Below are 20,251 nucleotides of genomic sequence, written 5' to 3'. Positions count from 1 at the left end.
TGAGACTACACTGACTTGGAGCAGGAACATCCATCCATTATTGCTTCAGCAAAAGAAGTCTGCCAGTGTTTGAAACTACTGTCCAGTGGTTTGAGCCATTTACAAAACACAGGAGCTGTGCTGTGATGATGGACGTTCATGTATTACTCACTGAAGGTCTGATAAATGGTATCCCCCACCAGCTGTTGACCACATAAATAAGAATTCTTGCCAAGATTATATCTCTTGTGTCTCATGGACCCTGCAAATGTAGTCCCTCCCCTAGAGAAGAGCTTGGGTGATATCACTAGAAGGATGATGCACCAGAGCGGTCAAGTTTTCAAGGCCCGAGCTGTCCAAAATCACAGCAGTCAGTACCCATCATGAATGGGAGGTTCTCTTTTTCTTTGTGTCTCCATTGAGGGGGCTTGATCTGGGATAGGGAATAATATTTAAAACACTCGCTTGATCTTTGTCCCTGGAAAGTGATGTGTTAGACATTGTAATAAAGTGTTGATTTCAGATGCACAGTTTGTCCTGTCCCCATCTGTATCCTGCAATGACCTGGCAGGCCCTGGTGCTCCCATGCAGTTTATTACTGTAATTCCGTCTGCATGGAGCGCTCAACAGGGCTTCTCCATCATTCACAACTTGTTCAGCCTCTCAAAGCATGTTTGCTCGCTGGCTTGAACAACCACGATCGAATTACATCTGCCATACATTCTTTATGTTGGCTGTACATAGATGCAGTTTAATTTTAAAGTGGTACTCCTGGGTTTTAAAGCCCACAGGAGGGTAGGCTTGAGTTACATGCAAAATCTTTCCTCTAAGACTCATCCTGACAGGTATCTGATCATACATAACACCTGTTGTGTGGTAATCAGCCTGTTCATCTCACCTTTTAAATTTGTTTGCCACCATGGCTTGACAGCACCATGGCCCTAACACACGGAATACTTTTCCCCTGACTTGTAGCAGATGAAGTGCCTCCCCCTTTTATAGCTTCATCCTAAAGTTGGCTTTAAATGTACAACTAGTTTGAACACGTTTGTTTCCTTCGCACCCCATTCCTACCCTGAGCTTTGTCCTCTTGCCAGTAGCAGACCTTTCCATTTGCTGTATGAATTACACAATTTAAGAAGATATTTTTCTATAGAGTTCTATTGCATGTTGGTATAGCTTAAAGCAGTGGTTCCCAACCTGGAGTCCTCAGAGCCCTGGGGTGTCTGCAAGGTTATTGCTGTGGGGTCCATAAAAATCAAAGATAAATAAAAATAATAGAAAATAAGTTTTAAATCAATTGCAGTTACAATCAATTATTTTTAAATTCAGCATCTTCCAATAGTGTTACTAATTGCTGTCTGAAAGTCTGTTGTGATTTCCTTTTCTATTTAATAACATGTATATAGCAGCAAGAATGGTCTTTGATAGGGGTCTGAGAATGGTTTTGGGGGTTGATTGAGGGTCTGAACTAGTGAAAAGGTTGGGAACCACTTGCCGAAGGCATACAAAAGAGCCTCCTGAGTAGGCTTATAATTAATTTCTCCTCGCTCTCTCATCATCTGCATGGACAAGGCAAAACCCTATTCACAGCAGCCTGCTGATCCGGTACTGTTTGTCTTGTCTAGTAAATGGATTCCATTTTGTTTTTTTTCAGCTGAGACAATTGACTGGGAATGTCACAATTGCTGGCTCAGAGACTTTGCAGCATTCTGCCATGTGTCCTATGGCTCAAGATGACTCATGTTCTCCATGGGGACTCTAAGCTCTGAGTGGAAAAAAAACTCAGACCTGGCAGTTGGCCCCATGTCCCATTAGAAGAGTTTCTTGGAGGCCAGCAACAATGACCTTTCCACATAAGTCAGTCACATACATTTCTTCTTTTCTTTGTCTAAGCCAGAAGCTGGGCTAGGTAGTTAACTAGAGTCAATTAGTGATTGAAGCCAACGGGAATTTTGCCTGCCTACTTCTGGACTGAGCTAGGCTTCTGGGATTTTTGTAACTTTCGATGGGAACCAGCTTGTCTGCCAATGACCTAAATTTCACCACAGCCTTTTGAAAAACAATGTCTGCACTACATCCTATCAGCTTCCTCTTCCCTGGGGGGCAGCATCCAACCCATTGTAGCAGAGGCACTTGGAGAGCTTCTGAACCAAACTGTAAACCCTGGATATGATGGAAACCACTTGAAGCCAGAGGACGGGGCTAGAGCCCAGTGCTCCTGGTTTCAGCACCCCTGCATTACAGTAGCTCATGAAGTAAGAGGGACAGTAACTATCAGAACCGAGAGGCATTTGGCAGAGCTGGGTGGGACTCTAGGACCATCATACCTGGGGAAGCTGATGTTCAGGCTTGAAGTGCATTGTCCGTAGGATTGCCAGTTTTGGTTGGATGTATCCCCGGAGGTTTCATCTCATAACAGGCTTTCATTAAAGAAAAACCGTGAATTCCTGGCGCCTCCAAGACAATCCTGGAGGGTTGGCAACCCTTACTGACAGAGCGGCGGCCCTCAGTAGTAGTGGGGGGTGATGGGATAGCTACCACAAAAACCTAAAAATGCAACGCCCATGTTGCATTGTCCTCCTTTGTAGAGGGACGCAATTTCAGCCTATTCCTAGCAACTGACTGTCCTGCACACTAAAATTACCTGGGTGAGAATTTTGTTCATCACAGACAAATAGCAGCTCAGTTTGGAGCATCTTTCACTCAAACAACACAAGGTTGTGATTTCTTTTTAAAAAGAGGAAAATTATCAAATGTCCCAGGGGACTGCCTGGCTCCGAGCTCTGAGAATGGGAGAGAAGGTTTCCCACAGTAGACTGCTAGTGATCCAATTCAGCAACTGTGAAATGAGTCAAGGAAACAGGAGTAGGTTAGTGCGCCGTAGGGAACTTTCAGTGTATGAAAGCAGGGTCCATGCAGCAGGTTAGTGGCTGGCACACTACCATGCTGTGCATGCACGCTCTATCTTGTCACGCACTAACACTTCATCTAGATGAGCCCTAAGATTCATGTCCACATGGCAAGAAACCTATGAGTCTGGCTACTGGTACTAACTCTCTGCACAGAAGCCCAGTATTGAATAGGCCTGTAGCAGAGGACCTTTCCTGGAGCCTCTTGGGTGCCGAAAGCTAGCCAGCCCTGATTATGAAGGAGCCTGGCTTCCTGGGTTGGATCAGGTGGTCCCACTATCAGAGCAGCAGGCAGCTGTAACAAGGCAGAAGCTGGAGAGAGAAGCTGCAGCAAGCACACGGAGTTGCTGAGACTGCCGGAGGCAGGACACTGTGGAAGATGCCCCAAGACGAGAACGTAGCACCAGCTGGGTAACGTCGTATTCAGTTTCTGTCTGCAGTACTTACGAAAGGAAAGAGGAGCAAAAGCCTGACCAGCAGTGCCAGGAGACTGATGCCTGACCAGGAGCAGGTGAGACTGTCCCTTCGATGTGAATGTCGTGGGAGAGCCCTAAGAAAGGGAGGAATCATTAGCAGGGCCACCACCCAGGCACCCTGGTCCTACGCGCTGAACTTCCTCTGCATTTTGGGCAGGGGCTCACTCGCTACCTGCTCTCCCCTGTGCTATGGCTATGGAATGGGATTGCCCAGGCACCAATCTCACCCCTTTCACCGGCACTAAAGAAACATCTCACTGAGCAGGGCGCTAAGGGAGGCTTCCCACCTCACTGCTTCAGCCGGCGGAGAGGCCCAGCCTAATTAACCAAAGTGCTCCTGTCACAGCAGCCACGGGAGGGAGAATTAGAGTTAATACCCAGCAGCAGGTCTCTGAAGAGCACCTGGGAAGCGTGCCTGTGTCAGCAGCAGCGTGACTGCTTCTCCTTAATCCCTTCCCTTGATCCCTGGGCCCAGCGCCATGTGGCTCAGCTCCATTGAGACAGGGAAGGAAAAGCAAGCTGGTGGTTGTTTTTGTTTTTGGGGGTGGGGCGGGGGGAGAGCAGAGCAGAGGCACTCCCTTACTTTAGCAGGGAAAGCAGCAGGTATGGTTCTCACTTCCCTGCGGAGCAAATGCTGCCTCAGACATCCATCCTCCTGTCGTTAATTAGAGCAGCATTTCAGACTGCTCAAGTGGCAGCACTGTGGCCAGTAGCCCTGCAGCCCCCTGAGCTGCTGCTGCAGTCAAGCGCTGGGAGCACTAAGCTTGGCAACTTTGTAACCGTCATGAGTTTTGTGTAGTCAGTGGCCATGTAATCAGCACGCACGAGACTGCAGCTTGTCCCCTAAAACCGCAACCGTCTCCCTGGTTCGGACTGCCGTCCCCTCTCCCAGTCCTGGCCTGAACGGAACCAAGCTGCACCCGAGCAATGTTAAGTCGTCCCAGCAGCACGTCCTCAGCACCTATCTCCCCTGCCCCTGAACGGTTTAAACAGAGCAGGGCTTACGGATAGCAACCCAGCACATGAGCAACCGAGCGTGGTGCCGGGGAGCGGAACCACCTGCACCTCCTGCCCGAGGCAGAAGAAATTCCTTTTGCACCTGCCCATGCCAAAAATTAATTAGCTTTGCTGCAATCCAAAACTGTGCCTTCTCCCCTTCCCGAGGAGCTCACGTGGCAGCTGGCTTCACTGCACCTTTGCATGCACATGGCCCTCCCTGGTGAGCAGCCACCCCGTGGGAAACACAGCAAGTGGGTGGGGAACATGAGCAAGCTTGCTGGGGCCAGAGTGTCACCAGCAGATCTCTTCCCTGCGAGGCACGGGCAGGCGGATCCAGAGCTGTCTCTGCATTTCTTTAGTTGCTAGGAAGCATTTGGGTACCCTGGTGGAGCCCTATTTGGGAAGGGCCGAAGGTGAATTCTCCCAAGAAGCCCTTTGCATATAGCACATCTGGGAAGCTACATGTCTGTACTAAACCAGTGACTCACTGACCTCAGTGGTTCAGGAGCCAGATTAGCCATCAGCATTAACCCAAAGAGCCACTGGAGTGAGAATACATTGGTTTATTTCATAGAATTGCAGAACACTAGGACTGGAAGGGACCTTGAAAAGTCAACATGTCCAGCCCCCTGCCATCGTGGGAGGACCACGCACTGTCTAGACTATCCCTGAGAGACACTTATCTAACCTGTTCTTAAATATCTCCAGAGATGGAGATTCTACAACCTCCCTTGGCAACTTATTCCAGTGTTTGACCACTCTGACAGTTAGGAACTTTTTCCTAATGGCCAACCTAAACCTCCCTTGCTGCAGTTTAAGCCCATTGCTTCTTGTTCTATCCTCAGAGGCCAAGAAGAAGAAGTTTTCTCCCTCCTCCTTATGACACCCTTTTAGATACCTGAAAACGGCTATCATGTGCCTCCTTAATCTTTTTTCCAAACTAAACAAGCCCAATTCTTTCAGCCTTTCTTCACAGGTCACGTTCTCTAGACCTCTGATCATTCTTGTTGCTCTTTTCTGGACCCTTTCCAATTTCTCCACATCTTTCTCAAACTGCGGTGCCCAGAACTGGACACAATACTCCAGCTGAGGCCTAACCAGCGCAGAGTAGAGCGGGAGAATGACTTCTTGTGTCTTGTTCACAGCACACCCGTTAATGCATCCTAGAATCATGTTTGCTTTCTTTACAACAGCATCACACTGTTGACTGTAGTGCTCTTCGTATTTAAACAGGGTGACAGGAAATATTTTATATAATCTCCACAGCAAAATGAGTAAGTATTATTTTATCAACTACAGTTGATTAACACCCCAGTAAAAATATCCTGATTGGATAATGAATTTGATTGCACACTACAGACTCGCTCCTGACAATGTAAGTGCCCTACTACACCGACATAACTCATCTCAGCCAGGTATAGGACTGTGAATTGACAAGAAAGTGCTCCCCATACCAGCTGGGCTCTCTCCAAGGCTTCTTGCTGGGAGCAGAGCACAAAGCTGGGAGGGCTGCCCGGGAACAAGGAGCGAAGGGTGGAGCAGATGGGCTCCCAGCAGGAGTATGGCAACAGGTGGGAAGCAGGGAGCCAGAGGCCCTGGGGGTAGCAGGGCTCAAACCAGGCTGTCAGCTCCTCCCACTGCCCCATGTAGGTTGGTGGAAGTGGTTATAAGTTGACCTGATATAGGTTGACTTAAGATCTTAGTGTAGAGGTGTCCTAACAAGAGACTGGAAGATGTGAAAAATATCCTAGGGAGCAGCAGAAGCCTCCTGGGTGGAGAGTCAAGGAGAACAGGTCTTGTACTTCCTCTACACATAAGTGAGACCCGCAGTGAAATTAGTCCAACGCTGTGTTACAGCAGACACATGCCAGGTGTGGTACTATTTTTTTCTGGAACAACTTCTGTTGGTGAAAGACAAGGTTTGAGTTCTTCACAGCTCATGTTACACCAGCCATTTCCCTACCACCTTTCAACCTGCTCCATCCCAAAAGCACTTTACAGACTTGATTGCTGTACCACCACTGAAATGTAGAGGGGGACCCCTGGGGTGATGTGCCTCATTGTAACACAAATGAGAAGAGGAAGGGAAGAATACTACACAATTGAAAGTGGGTGTGTGTAAGAGAGAGGGGCCAAACTGGAATTTGGACAGGACAGGGGTAACATTTTTCCTCATATGGAAAGCACCTTTTGATGACCCCAGATGATCAGGGCCTCCAATTTTAAGCGTCCAAAGAAAGATAGCATCTGCAACTGAATGGATTTCCCTGCCATCATTCTGGAAATTCGTTCCTTACTGACTTTCATGAATTACCAACACCACTTACTGCAGCACTATGCATTTCCCCAGGGGCTCACCTTCAGGTTCTCAGCAGGCCTGACCCAGTTCAGCTCATGAAAACTGGTGCACACACCCACCCACCCCGCAATCAGGGATTTCTAGTTCTACTTTTCTAGGTTTGCTGCAAAAGCAATATTGGGTGCAGGTTACCAGGTGTTCAGTTCTAGCAACACATGGCTAACTATCCCTTTCCAGCATCTACCTGTAGAGTACCAGTGCTGCTTAAAGTTAATAGTCACTGGGGACAGAGGGAATCTATAAATGCAAGAGTTATTCAGGGTTCCTCTAACATCTTACGCATCTTCCCTTCTTCTAAGCATGACACAGTCAGGATGAGAATCATGCTTGAGGGGCTTCTCTTCCAGCCCTGGTGAGCTTCATTTACAAGTTCCTCTCATCAGTTACCCAACAGCTTGTTTTCCAAGGGTCTGGTACACAAGCCTGCAATTCCTAGAGATTAAGTTCCAATCTGTGGGCTGGCCCACAGGTATAGGCTCACGTACAATGATATCTGCATTTTCAGGTTGCGTCACAGCCTAATGTTGCTCTTTAATCAGGGATCGTGCAGCTTGGTTAAGAACCCCATTTGTAAGTTTTAGAGTGCACCAGGAAAATTTGCCTTCCAGGATCACCAGGTAAGTGTTTTTTTCAGCTCTCCATCCTCCATCAAGACATTTTAGCTTGCAATTCATCATAAGGGCCTCTGCGACTTTGCCCGGAGTGTCACTTTTTGCTCTCCTTTACCATTATATTTTCATCAAACCGTCACTTAAACTGCTTTCTCTTCAGTCATCACTTGCCCTGCTGTCTTCAGTCCCCGAGTTCTTCTCCCTTGTGTAGCTTTGGGTCACATCTCCTGGGAGGTTCTCCTTTCTTGACACTGTTCATATAGTTCCAGCTCTTCCTCCTCATATTGTCCTCCGATCCCCTATATTCACCGATATTTGTATTTCCTGCAGCTTTTTCCTTCGGACTGGCAACCAAAATTCTACTCAGTATCCCAGGCAAAGTCACACAAGTTCTATGGAGTGACACATACTGCAGTTTTATAAAGCTATCTCAATAGATACCTTGAAACAGCATTAGATTGTTGATCCAAAGCTCTGCGCTGCAGGCTCACGTTCAGCTTGGCATTTCTTGTCGCTGCTAATAGGTCATTCTCTGTCTCTACCTTCCACACAGCCATCCCGTTGTTTGTACTGCCTTGCATTCAAGCCTGAAATAATGAATCTCAGCTACTTGTTCACTGCATGTGGCCCACAGTTCTAGTAAGCAGCTAGGTATTTACACAGTCCTTATCACCACAGCATCTGAACATCTGAGATTTTGTTTACCACATCTCATTATTGTAATCAAGACATGAAAACTCAGGTACATCTGCAGATAGCTCATTGGTGAAAATATTCAGCAGGTATTCTAACAGTGACCTCTTCTGCTGCCTGTGGCACTCCTCTGGCTCGTGTTTTGTACCGGGCTGGGGTCGGCAACCAAAGTAGCAAGAAAAGCCATTTTTTCCAATTTGGTAAAAAAATCAATAATTCAAGAGCCACAATGCATGTGAATTTGAGACAGTCCTTAATAATGTCAAACCAGACTTTTTGTAACTCGTAAGAACACCGCACATGCAATTATTTGTAATGCGATACATATTGACTGCAGGACATTCAATAACTTTTTACATATTCTCTTTCCTCACATTTTACATGTGTGTTTGTACCACTGCCTTGCTGACATCCACTCCTCAACCTTCTCTCTCTCTCTCTGGAGGACAGTAGGGGCAGTTATCCAACATTTCAAGCTCCCATGTAGTTTGCTATTTGGAGATGTGTTACTCATTTTTGGGCTTTTAGATTTTTTTTTTTATTTTTAAATAAACTTTGCAATTATATTGGGAGCCACCAGAGCCACAGATTGAAGACCCCCCCGGTGTAAGGGGAAGTCTGGGCAAATACTCTGCATTGCCTCAGCTGCTGATATTAAGTGCAGAAGACCGTGGGTGCCCCAGAGTGGAAGGTCAGTGAAACAGGAGGCAAGAGAACCAGCTAACCCAGTTAAACTGATTCTATACAGCAGAACTCTTTAAAACAGCCTTGAAACATGGGTGCCCATGTACCTAACAAGGATGTGTTAATGCAAAGTGATCACAGACCTTTTTCAGATTCAATATGCTTGATAACAATGTGTCATTCAGATGGACTACTTGCACAAAGATCTGCACCACTGGTGGTGAACTGCCACACGCACAAACTTTTCTATACAAGAAGGGCTGTTCTATATTACATAAGGTACCAGGTTCAACATTACTGATGTGAAGAATGAAGAGGTTCTTCAGAATGTGGGAGCTGACTACTGGAAGAGCTGTTAAGTTAGACTGATAAATTGGCCTGAGTTCAAATGCTCTATGTATACGTTAACTATGAATCTAAAAAAAGACAGGTTACTAGCCACAAACAACAATTAAAACTGAGGGATTACTTGAATATAAGAGAGTAAAATACCAGAAGTGAAAGAAGTGATTTCAAAATCTGAAGAAGTTTAAGAGAAAAACAAAACAAAACACAAACCCTGAGGCAAGTAACTCATAAGTGAAAAACAAGTTTGACTGAAATCATAGAATCATAGAAGAGTAGGACTGGAAGGGACCTCGAGAGGCCATCGAGTCCAGCCCCCTGCCCTCATGGCAGGACCAAGCACTTTCTAGACCATCCCTGAAAGCCATCTATCTAATCTCTTCTTAAATAGCTCCAGTGATGGAGATTCTACCACTTCCCTTGGCAATTCGTTCCAGTGTTTGATCACCCTGACAGTTAGGAACTTTTTCCTAATGTCCAACCTGAACCTCCCCTGCTGCAGTTTCAGTCCATTGCCTCTTGTTCTGTCCTCAGAGGCAAGGAAGAACAAGTTCCCTCCCTCTGCCTTATGACACCCTTTTAGATACCTGAAAACTGCTATCATGTCCCCCCTTAATCTTTTTTCCAAACTAAACAAGCCCAATTCTTTCAGCCTTTCTTCACAGGTCACGTTCTCTAGACCTCTGATCATTCTTGTTGCTCTTTTCTGGACCCTTTCCAATTTCTCCACATCTTTCTCAAACTGCAGTGCCCAGAACTGGACACAATACTCCAGCTGAGGCCTAACCAGCACAGAGTAGAGCGGGAGAATGACTTCTCGTGTCTTGTTCACAACACATGATGGCTCATCACAAATAAGATGGCTCAATTAAGATGACCCCCCTTCCTGCAAATGTCAAGAAACACTGCAGAAAACCAGAGAAGGCTTAAACGAGAACTTGATTTTTGAGGGCTTTGGGATCTACTCATAAAGAAGATTTCAGTGTAAGAAAGACTGGGAGTGCCAGATACACATGTGGGAAAAGCAGTGTCAATTTAAGAAAGAAAAACTCATGTGAAGAGAATTAAGTAACCAAAAAAAAAAAAAAAGTCTATGTAGGAAAACCGCAAGGCTATGGTTACATAACAGCACTCTGTTGACTGAAACAGCAACGAAGGGTCCTGCAGCACCTTATAGACTAACAGAAAAGTTTTGAGCATGAGCTTTCGTGAGCACAGACTCACTTCAGTCTGTTGACTGAAGTCACCATCAGGAGAGTTTTCCAACAAAACGTCCGTCAACAGATCACACGTACACACAAAAGCAAATCAGGAGAGCACTCTTGCTCTGTCAACAGAACACACAGATTGCTTGGCTGCTCTCTTGATAAAACAGGCACCCAGAAACACAGCAGACATAGCCACCCATTGTTGTGGATGCCCTGTCTAGAGAAGCCCCGTGGGGGCATTTGCACAGCTGCAGCATTTTGCCTCCAAGTTTTGAGGCAGAACGCTGCTGGTGGAAGTGCTGAGTTTTGTCAACACGCTGTTGACAAAACCCATTTTATGAATAAATGATCCATGGGGTGTGTTGGCAAAACTCTATAGTGTAACGGTAGCCTGAAAGTACTGAAGGTAAAATGTATGAGCATATGAAAGAAAGTTCTAGGAAGGCACCAACGTAGGCAATATTAACCATAAGGTCAAACCTATCATAGCTGCAAGAAAAAATAATTTCACAAAAATTTATAAAGAGAGAAGTCTAGAAAAACTTGAACATATTTCTCAGATGGTACCAAATAAGGACTACAGAGCGGATAGCACAGATGAATAAACTTATTTCTAGGTATTTTGAAACAGTCACTTTGAACTACAAGCAATATTGATCAGTTATATCGGTATACAGGAAATAGCATAACTACAAGCTAATTTAATTCCAGAAACAAAACAATGTCTAAACGTAAGACCTGTAGTAAGAGCAAATACATATTAATTTACAATCTTATGGGGGGGGTGAAAAAATTCCTATTTAGGGTATTTGTGAATTACATGTCATACTTAAAGGCAATCTAGAAAACAAGATTTGTAATATTTAATGACAATGCATTTCTATTTTAGATATTAAAACAATGTTTGACACTAAGGCTACATCTACATGTGAACGCTACATCGAAGTAGCTTATTTCGATGTAGCGACATCGAAATAGCCTATTTCGATGAATAACGTCTACACGTCCTCCAAGGCTCGCAAAGTCAACGTTCAACGTTGACGTTGCGCAGCACCACATCGAAATAGGCGCTGCGAGGGAACGTCTACACGCCAAAGGAGCACACATCGAAATAAGGGTGCCAGGAACAGCTGCAGACAAGGTCACAGGGTGGACTAGCGCTTCCGGGGCAACAGCTAGCCGCTCCCTTAAAGGGCCCCTCCCAGACACACGCAGCCTGCACAGCACGCGGTTTGCAGAGCCATAGGCATGCACACCTTGAGCGACACAGTCATGGACCCCCAGCAGCAGCAGCAGCAGCTGCCAGAGGTCCACCCAGCCGCTCCTGCAGGAGCAGTGCTCGCCCTGCTCCATGCCATGCAGGAGGCAGCTGAGCACCTCCTTGCCACAGAGGAGGAGCTGCCCGCAGGGGAGGAGGACGCAACCCCCAACCCTGCAGCACCGCCCCCCCACCCTCCCGCCGCACACGCCGCCAGCTGTGGAGCTACCCCACCAGCACCGACTGGTGGGAGCGGCTGGTGCTTGGCGAGTGGGATGACGACCGCTGGCTCCAGAACTTTTGGATGAGCCGGCAGACATTTCTGGAGCTCTGCCAGTGGCTCACGCCCGCACTGAGGCACCAGGACACCTTCATGCGGCGTGCCCTCAGCATCGAGAAATGGGTCGGCATCGCTGTCTGGAAGCTGGCCACTCCAGACAGCTACCGATCCGTGGGCCAGCAGTTTGGCGTCAGCAAGGCCACCGTCAGGGCTGTCCTCATGGAGGTAAGAGGACCCACAGGGAGGCAGCCCTGGCAGGGGAGTGGGGGGCCCTGGTAGGTGAGGGGAGGGGAGGGGAGGGGAGGGGGGCCCTGGCAGGGGAGGGCCACACACACCCTGCACACCCCTCATTGGTGCTCTCCCATGTGCTTCCCCTGCAGGTCATCCGCGCCATCAACGCCCTGCTCCTCCACAGGCTCGTGAGGCTGGGGGACCTGGATGCCGCCATCGCGGGCTTTGCCACCCCGGGCTTCCCCAATTGCTTCGGGGCTCTGGATGGGACTCACATCCCCATCCGCGCCCCGGAGCACAGTGGAGGATGCTACCTAAACAAGAAGGGCTACCACTCAGTGGTCCTCCAGGCCTTGGTGGACAGCCGGGGCTGTTTCCTGGACATTTATGTGGGCTGGCCTGGCAGCACCCACGACGCCCGGGTATTCCGGAACTCGGGCCTGTGCCGCCGGCTGGAGGTGGGGACCTACATCCCCCAGCAGGAGATCCCTGTGGGGGACACCACCATGCCCCTCTGCGTCATCGCAGATGCGGCATACCCCCTCCAGCCCTGGCTCATACACGGGCCATCTGTCTGCCAGCCAGGAGCGCTTCAACCAGCGCTTGAACCACGTGCGCCAGGTGGTGGAGCGCACATTTGGCCGCCTCAAAGGGCGTTGGAGGTGTCTCCTCACCCGCCTTGATGAGGGCCCCACCAACATCCCCCAGATTGTGGGTGCATGCAGCGCCCTCCACAACCTGGTGGAGAGCAAGGGGGAGGTCTTCTTTCACGGCTGGGCTGTGGAGGCTGGCAGGGCCGATGTGCAGCCACCCGCTGCCCCCAGTCGCCAGGTGGACCCCGAAGGGACCCGGGTCTGGGAGGCCCTGCGGGCCCAGTTCGATGAGGCCACGGGGTGAACACTGGCAGGCCCCCCCACTGCCCTCCCCATCCTCCACAACACTCCCTGCCCCTACGCCCACACCACAGAGCACCCAAGAGCCCTCCCCCCACTTTTCTTGTAAAAATAAAAGCAGACAGTTGTTTGTCAACTCAAATATCTTTAGAACTCTTATTATTATTATCAACAAGACCAACTAACTATGTACAGGGAAATTCTAACTTAATAAATATATATACATTATAAAAATAGGGATAACATGAAAGGGGAAGACAAGGAAAGGGAGAACTATTTACATGGGGGGGGTAAGGATCACCATGGTAACAGGGGTCAAATATACAAACTATTTACAGCAAAATAACTTAAAAACTGGGGGGAATATATACAAAGGGGGAGGGGGGGGCACGTCCTGGGCCCCACGCCCCTAAAGTCCAGTGCTGGGAGTGGGCGGCCGGGATCCCTGCCTCAGCCTCAGCCCTGGCCGGGGCTGGCTAGGGGCCGGGCAGACCAGGAGATACGGCCGGCAAGTGTCAGCTGGCCCCAGGTCCCCCTCGGCGGAAGGGTCCTCGGTGGCGGGTGGTGGTGCGACGGCAGACAGCGCAGCGGCTGGAGCAGCGGGTGGAGCAGCAGATGGAGCAGGCAGGGTAGGCGCTGCAGCGGCCAGCACGGCATGGGGGGCCAGGGAGTCCGGGATACGGTTGAGAGTCCGCATGTAGGCCCCCCATGCCTCCTGGCGCCCGGCCAGCGCCCGCTCCTGCAGCTGGAGGCAGCGTTCCTCCACCCACAGCCGCTGCTCGGCGACCTCCAGCTGCCGACGGTGGAGGGCCAGCAGCTGGGGGTCCGTCGCCGTCAGGTGGTGGTTCTGGGTCCGCCATCTTCCCTGCCGTGGGGCTGGTCGGTCCTCCGCTGAGGGGCTGGCCTGGAGTGATGGCCCCGGAGGGCTGTCCGGGACCACTGACGCCTCGCTGGCGCTCTCCGGTCCTTCCGATGGTGCAGCTGCAGAACACAGGAGGTGGGGAAGAAGAGTGGAGACAGGCGTTAGTGTGGGCCCCGAGCCGTGGCGCTTGTCCCCCCACCCCTCTGCTGCAGGTTCCCCATCCCCGTCAGATGCTGCTGTGATGGGGTTCTGGGGTCCCCCTGCACTGCACCCCGTCCACTGGCAGGAGTGACTCTCAACTCCGCAGGTACGACAGGAGGTTTATTAGGCAACAGATGCCCAGTTTCTCACAGAAGTGACAGTACAGCAGTCAGAGACGGTCCTTCCAACCCGTCCTGGGGAGAAGACCCCGAGGGGTGCCCCTCTGGGGTGTAGCTTTCCCCCTCCTCAGGCTGGCTGCCTTCTAGCTCTCACTTCCCCTAGCCTCTAACTGCCGCCCCCGATTCAAACCCAGCTCGGCTCCTCCCTCCTCTTTGTTCAGGGCAGAGGTGTAACCTGCCTGTTGTAGCCCCAGGATCATCCTTAGCCACTGGGAGCTATTCAGCTTGTTTCTCATATGTAGCCTGAGTCTCGCATTTGCACTCCCCCCACTCCATCACATGCTGCTGCTGCTGCTGGGTGTCCCACCCCCTCCCCCCAGCCCCGGGGATGGGTCATGGCACTGTCGTGCTGGGGTGGGGGGGGCAGGGGCTGATGCACTCTTCTGAGGGACATGCCACTGCTGTCCTTGGGGCCATGGTCATCTGGGCATGTGGAGGGCCCTGGTCATATCTATTACCCACGCCCCTCAACCCCGGGGGTGTGCATCGGGGGGGTACATACTTGACGGTCTGCTCCCACGGTCGGGGGACACCCAGGGGGCGGGCGCCCGGCTGGAGCTTCTGGATGGGAGGATGATCTGGACGCCGGCGTCAATCGAGGAGGACTCCCTCTCCTCCTCCTCCGGTGCCCCGGGGGTGGGCTCCTGGGGGGGCCCCTGGGGTGCAGGGCTGGCCTCCGGGGCGGACTCCGCCTCCGGGGCCTGCTGGGGCTCCTCAGCCAAGGTATCAAGAGTGGCCGGAGGGGAGGAGGTGTGCCGGGGGCCCAGGATGTCCCTGAGCTCCCTGTAAAAGGGGCAAGTGACGGGGGTGGCCCCAGATCGGCCAGCTGCATCCCGGGCCCGGGCGTAACCCTGCCGCAGCTCCTTCACTTTACTGCGTACATGATCCGGAGTGCGGGCAGGGTGACCTCGGGCGGCCAGGCCCTCGGCCAGCCGAGCAAACACATCCGCGTTCCGCCTCTCGCTCCCCATTACCTGGAGCACCTCCTCATCGCTCCAGAGCCCCAGCAGGTCCCGAAGCTCAGCCTCCGTCCAGGAGGGGCCCTGCTGCCGCTTCCCCGCCTGGCTGCTGGGCTGGGAGCCCTGGCTCCCCTTGGGGGGGTCCTCTGGGGACGCTTGGGGGGCTGGCGTGCGGCCATCGCAGCTGGGGTGGGTGTCTGTGGTGCTCAGAGACGTGCAGGCTGGCCGCGTGTCTGGGCTGCCGCCTGCATGTTCTCTCAGCTTCCTGCACAGGAAGGCAGGGGGGTGGGGAGCTTTAAGGGGCCGCTCCACGCAGCCACCATCGAGCTCAGGGGCTGGAGAGAGCGTCTCTCAACCCCTCAGCTGATGGCCGCCATGGAGAACCCCGCAATTTCGATGTTGCGGGACGCGCAACGACTACACGTTCCCTACACGTTGAACGTCGAAGTAGGGCGCTATTCCCATCCCCTCATGGTGTTAGCGACTTCGACATCTCGCCGCCTAACGTTGATGTTAACTTCGAAATAGCGCCCAACACGTGTAGCTGTGACGGGCGCTATTTCGAAGTTGGCGCCGCTACTTCGAAGTAGCGTGCACGTGTAGACGCGGCTTAAATGTGCCTGGTAGAATAAGTACTATTCAGGATTCTGAGTCACTGGAAATAAAACATCCACTTATTCAGTAGAATTAGTACATTGAATATGAAGCACTTTAAAAAAGTTAAATGAAACAGACCAGTTACTTAATTTATAGATAATAAGAAGATGTGAATTCATTCTTAAAAGTAGACAATAAAGAGGGATTTCTACATGTATGTTTTGAGCTAAAAGACATATTTAAGGCTGTCAAAAGGAAACATCTTAAAATACCTACCGGGGACAAACGATCAGACAAATGTCAGGAGTCAAATACGTTAGATGCTTCAAATGGATTTTGGCAAAGACCTCTGGAGCAAGAAAATAAATTGCTATGTATTTAAAAGTAAATGTAAATATTGAGTGAAAGAATTAACACTTCTAGGAGGAAAAACTGAACATTCAGCGATTACAGATTGATCCATGGTGAATACAACCCATTGATAATATTGCTCATGCTAAAGACAAGTCATAACAGAGTTTTTGAATAGCATTTCTTTTGCAGGACATTGGTTATTTAACCTAGTAGAAACACCACAATATTTGAGAGTTTTACTTTGTAAAAGTAATCATTGGAAATAGGACTGTCAACAATAATAATTTTGGCATCTTAACAAACCAATAAAAACAGCTCCAATATCAAAACTATGATAGTAACAGGCATATAAAATGTCTGCATATGAATCCAAACAAGGCCTAGGGGCAGTTCTATTACAAAAACAGGGAGATCTATGGAAACCACTCATACATGCATCCGAGAGCTGTATCGGAAATGGAATGTCAGGCTGGTTGAAGAGGGATGCTTTGCCACTAGTTTTTACATGCAGTGTCATGTTTCTATAATGTAGACTTGTGCTGGCAGAAACAGATCACAAACCATTCAGTAATATTTCAAAAAGGACCATGACAGACCTACTGCCTCAATTCCAAAGATTATTTTTTGCAGTTATTTAATTTAGAGTATCAGCCAAGCAAATGAGTAATTGTTGCTGATACCCTTCTAGAGCTTATTGTGTAACCAACAGAACAGAAGACAGGATTTGTGGTACATATACACACACTTAAAAACTAGTTTCTATATGGAGTGTGATGTCTCCAGGCACAATCCAGACTGGTGGTGGTGATGGGATGGTGTTTATGCCTTCTCTGTTGCGCAGCTTTGGGTGCCTTACAAACAGCCTTCCAGAAGGCAGGCCATGCCCTGAGTGTCTTGGTCTAACTGCAGCTTGCCAGCTACACCATGGCTCACATTTTTGGGTGACCTCAAAGTACCCCAGAAATATATCTCCTGGACTGCCCAGCCCTGTGTTGGACTTTACAAAATATATTAAGTCTGTTATTCCTCCAAGGGAATAGTATATCATTTTAGGATTTTAAATAGAGTACTCAGACACTCTGATTTAAAAACACTGGATTAGATAACAGGAAAACAAGCTTATTAACTCCAAATAAATTGACTTTTATGCCTCATTATTTGTACTGCCTTGATCTAAAATGGCTACAAGGAGGGTTGCCAATTCTGGGTTGGATGTATTCCTGGAGATTTCATCACATAATCTTTAAAATTAATTTTTAAATCCTGAGACTCGAGGACAGTCCTAGAGGGCTGGAAACTTTCATTACAAGACAGAGAATTTTTGACTAGTGTATAATTTAACACTATTAGACTCAATCAAAATTCCTCACTATATGCTTCCAGCAAGGTTACCAACCCCATTCTTCTGGTCAGGAGCCCTCCCCACAAAGTCCAACAGGTGTTTCCTTTTGTTTTCTTGGGTGTAAACACTGCAGTTGGCAGGGGGAGAGAAGGGTGTCTTGGGTTGGCCCGGCTTTTTATAGTCCTGACTCCCCATTTGAAAAGCACTTCCAGATTAATTAAAGATTGTCATATGATGAAACCTCCAAGAACATGCCCAGCCAGAACTGGCAACCCTGGCAAAGGCAGTCCGGTGAAGAAAAGAAAATCCATGCTGTTCCTTTGCTAAGATGTTGATTTGGGTTGTTTTTTTTTGTTTGTTTGTTTTTTTTGTGCCTGCCCCTTCTTTGCCAAAAACTGGCCACTTTGCAAGTAATAGTCCAATTGCCTTATTAACACCTGGCTGAGGCCTCAGCTTACCTTTTAGTCTTTGAAGACCTGATTTAATCAGTTCCCAGACTTGCCTGGGAAACATACTTCAGTCATGATTTCAGTGTCTGTTCATAAGTTTACAAATCAAGTTACTATTAGTATTTTGCCATGATATTGTTGATCAACCAACATCATTTTTGACTGCACAGAGCATAACTTGAAACAACATTGTTAACAACAGTGCCTAGGGTATGAATGCAGGAGTATGTTCTATCACACAGTTTAGGAAGAAATTGCGTAAACAACTAGACAGGACGTGAATTTGAAAAGCCATAATAAGGCAAGGATATTGAAGCCACGTAATCAATTTATTCATGGTTTCCAGTAACTGAAGCAATTCTGTTTCAAGGAAATGGTAGGAATTCCATTTAGAGTTAAGGGCAGAGATGCTGAAACACACATGGGGGAACATTTAGGCATAGAAAAATGTAAGCAGAACAAGAGAGGTTCTGTACGGGCCACAAATGAACCAAACCGTAGAACATTGTTTGAAAGAACGTGATATGTAAAAAGATCTAGAAATATTCAGCCTAGAAAACCTGTAGAAAATTGGTGTTAAAACAGTCAAACGATTGCTATCGAACAGAGCCATCGCACCCATAGCACAGTCTGGGGCAACTGCCCCAGGCAATGCACTTTGGAGAGCCTGGGGGACTAGCTGGAGTCCTGGCACTGACAGCAGGGGTCAGGCCCACCCCACACTCACTGGCAGTGGGGGGAAGCAGAGTGACCTGGCGCGGCCCACTTTGTTCTACCAGCTCCCAGCTAAGTCATTTGAGTGCAGGGGTGAAACTGCCCCCACGCTCACCAGTGGCAGGGGGAAGGGGAGCGACACGGCTGCGAGCAGGCTGGGGCCAGATCATTCCACTTCCTGCTGCCGCTGAGCACAGGAGTGGGCACAACTCCTGCTGCCAGCACCAAGCCCCTGGCCATGTTGCTTGGGAGAGGAGCTAGATCAGGGCAGGAGAGGCAGAATGGGAGCAGGACCTGGGACCACAGGTGGATCGTTCTGCTCCGCCCACCTCAGACAACCCTACTAACAAGCATTGATTTATAGTTGGTATTTAATTATTTTTAAAAATCACCATTATACGGTTTACCACCTGCATGTTTGCTGGATAACAGAAACAGACTACCTGTGTTTGCTTACAGGCTATAAAACAAGAAGGTGAGTTTCTATCAAAACATTTATGATGACACAAGAGCATATAAGACACCATATTAGAGTCTGAATGACAGAGTACGTGTCTATGTTGGTAGACACTGGTGCTCAGAAAGCCACTCTAACAAAAGAGGTGGTATCTCAGTCATGACTATTAATGATTAAGTATATAGGTGAAAGCTGACATTTGGGGGTGTGTCTATACAGCAAAGTTATTTTAGAGTAACAGCCGCTATTCCAAAATAATTTTGCAAGCATCTGCACAATGCAACTGCTGTTTCAAAAGAGTGCATGGCTTATTTCGAATTTGGTAAACCTCATTCTACAGCTGCTGCTACACTACCAGGGTCCTGTCGGAGGAGCCATGGTAATGAGGCAATTCAAAGCAGGCTAATGAAGTGCTGACATGCATATTCAGTGCCTCATTAGCATAATGACAGCCACGTGAACAAACTTCCCCGCCCCCCATGGCAACTCCAAAGTCCCTTTACTCCTCAAAATTTTAAGGAGTAAAGAGACTTCGAAGAACCCTGGGCACTGTGAAGTACTGGTGGGTGAGCCGCGGCTATACATGAGCCGGCACTTCAGAGTTGCCATGGGGGGTAATTTGCTTAATGAAGTGCTGCACATGCACCACAGCACTTCATTAATGAACTCCCAACACCCTACCTACCATCCTCCCTTTGAAGTAGGGAGGTAGCGTAGACAAGCCCACTATTTTGTATACTGGAATAGCTTATTTTGGAATAACAACTCTGGAATAAACTATTCCAGAATAACTCTAGTGTAGACATATTCTTGCAGTTGTTACCTACACACCAGACTTAGCTGAAAGGTAGTCCAGTGACAAGAGAAGCAAGAATATGACACCACTCCTCTAGGTAATAGGAGCAACCTCAATAACACAGCAAATACAGAATTTATAAATGGCCACAGCATCAAAGACCAGTTAGGACAATTCTGATGCAAATAAATTTGTATTAAACTAAAAGATAGATGTGGTGTTACTGTGGATTTCAGAGACCAAAAAGAATTTTCAGGATGGCTGGAATAGACTGTTGGTCTTAGGTTATTAGACTGACAGATTGGCCTGAGTTAGGATGCTCTGTATATATGTGACCTGTGTCTCTAATAAAGAGACTGTTAAGATACTAGCAACGAATGATTATTAAATCTAGTGGATTACTTTAATATAAA

Source organism: Carettochelys insculpta, chromosome 1 (assembly GCF_033958435.1).
Source record: "Carettochelys insculpta isolate YL-2023 chromosome 1, ASM3395843v1, whole genome shotgun sequence".
In the NCBI taxonomy this organism is placed as follows: domain Eukaryota; kingdom Metazoa; phylum Chordata; order Testudines; family Carettochelyidae; genus Carettochelys; species Carettochelys insculpta.
Note: the sequence above shows the minus strand (reverse complement) of the source record.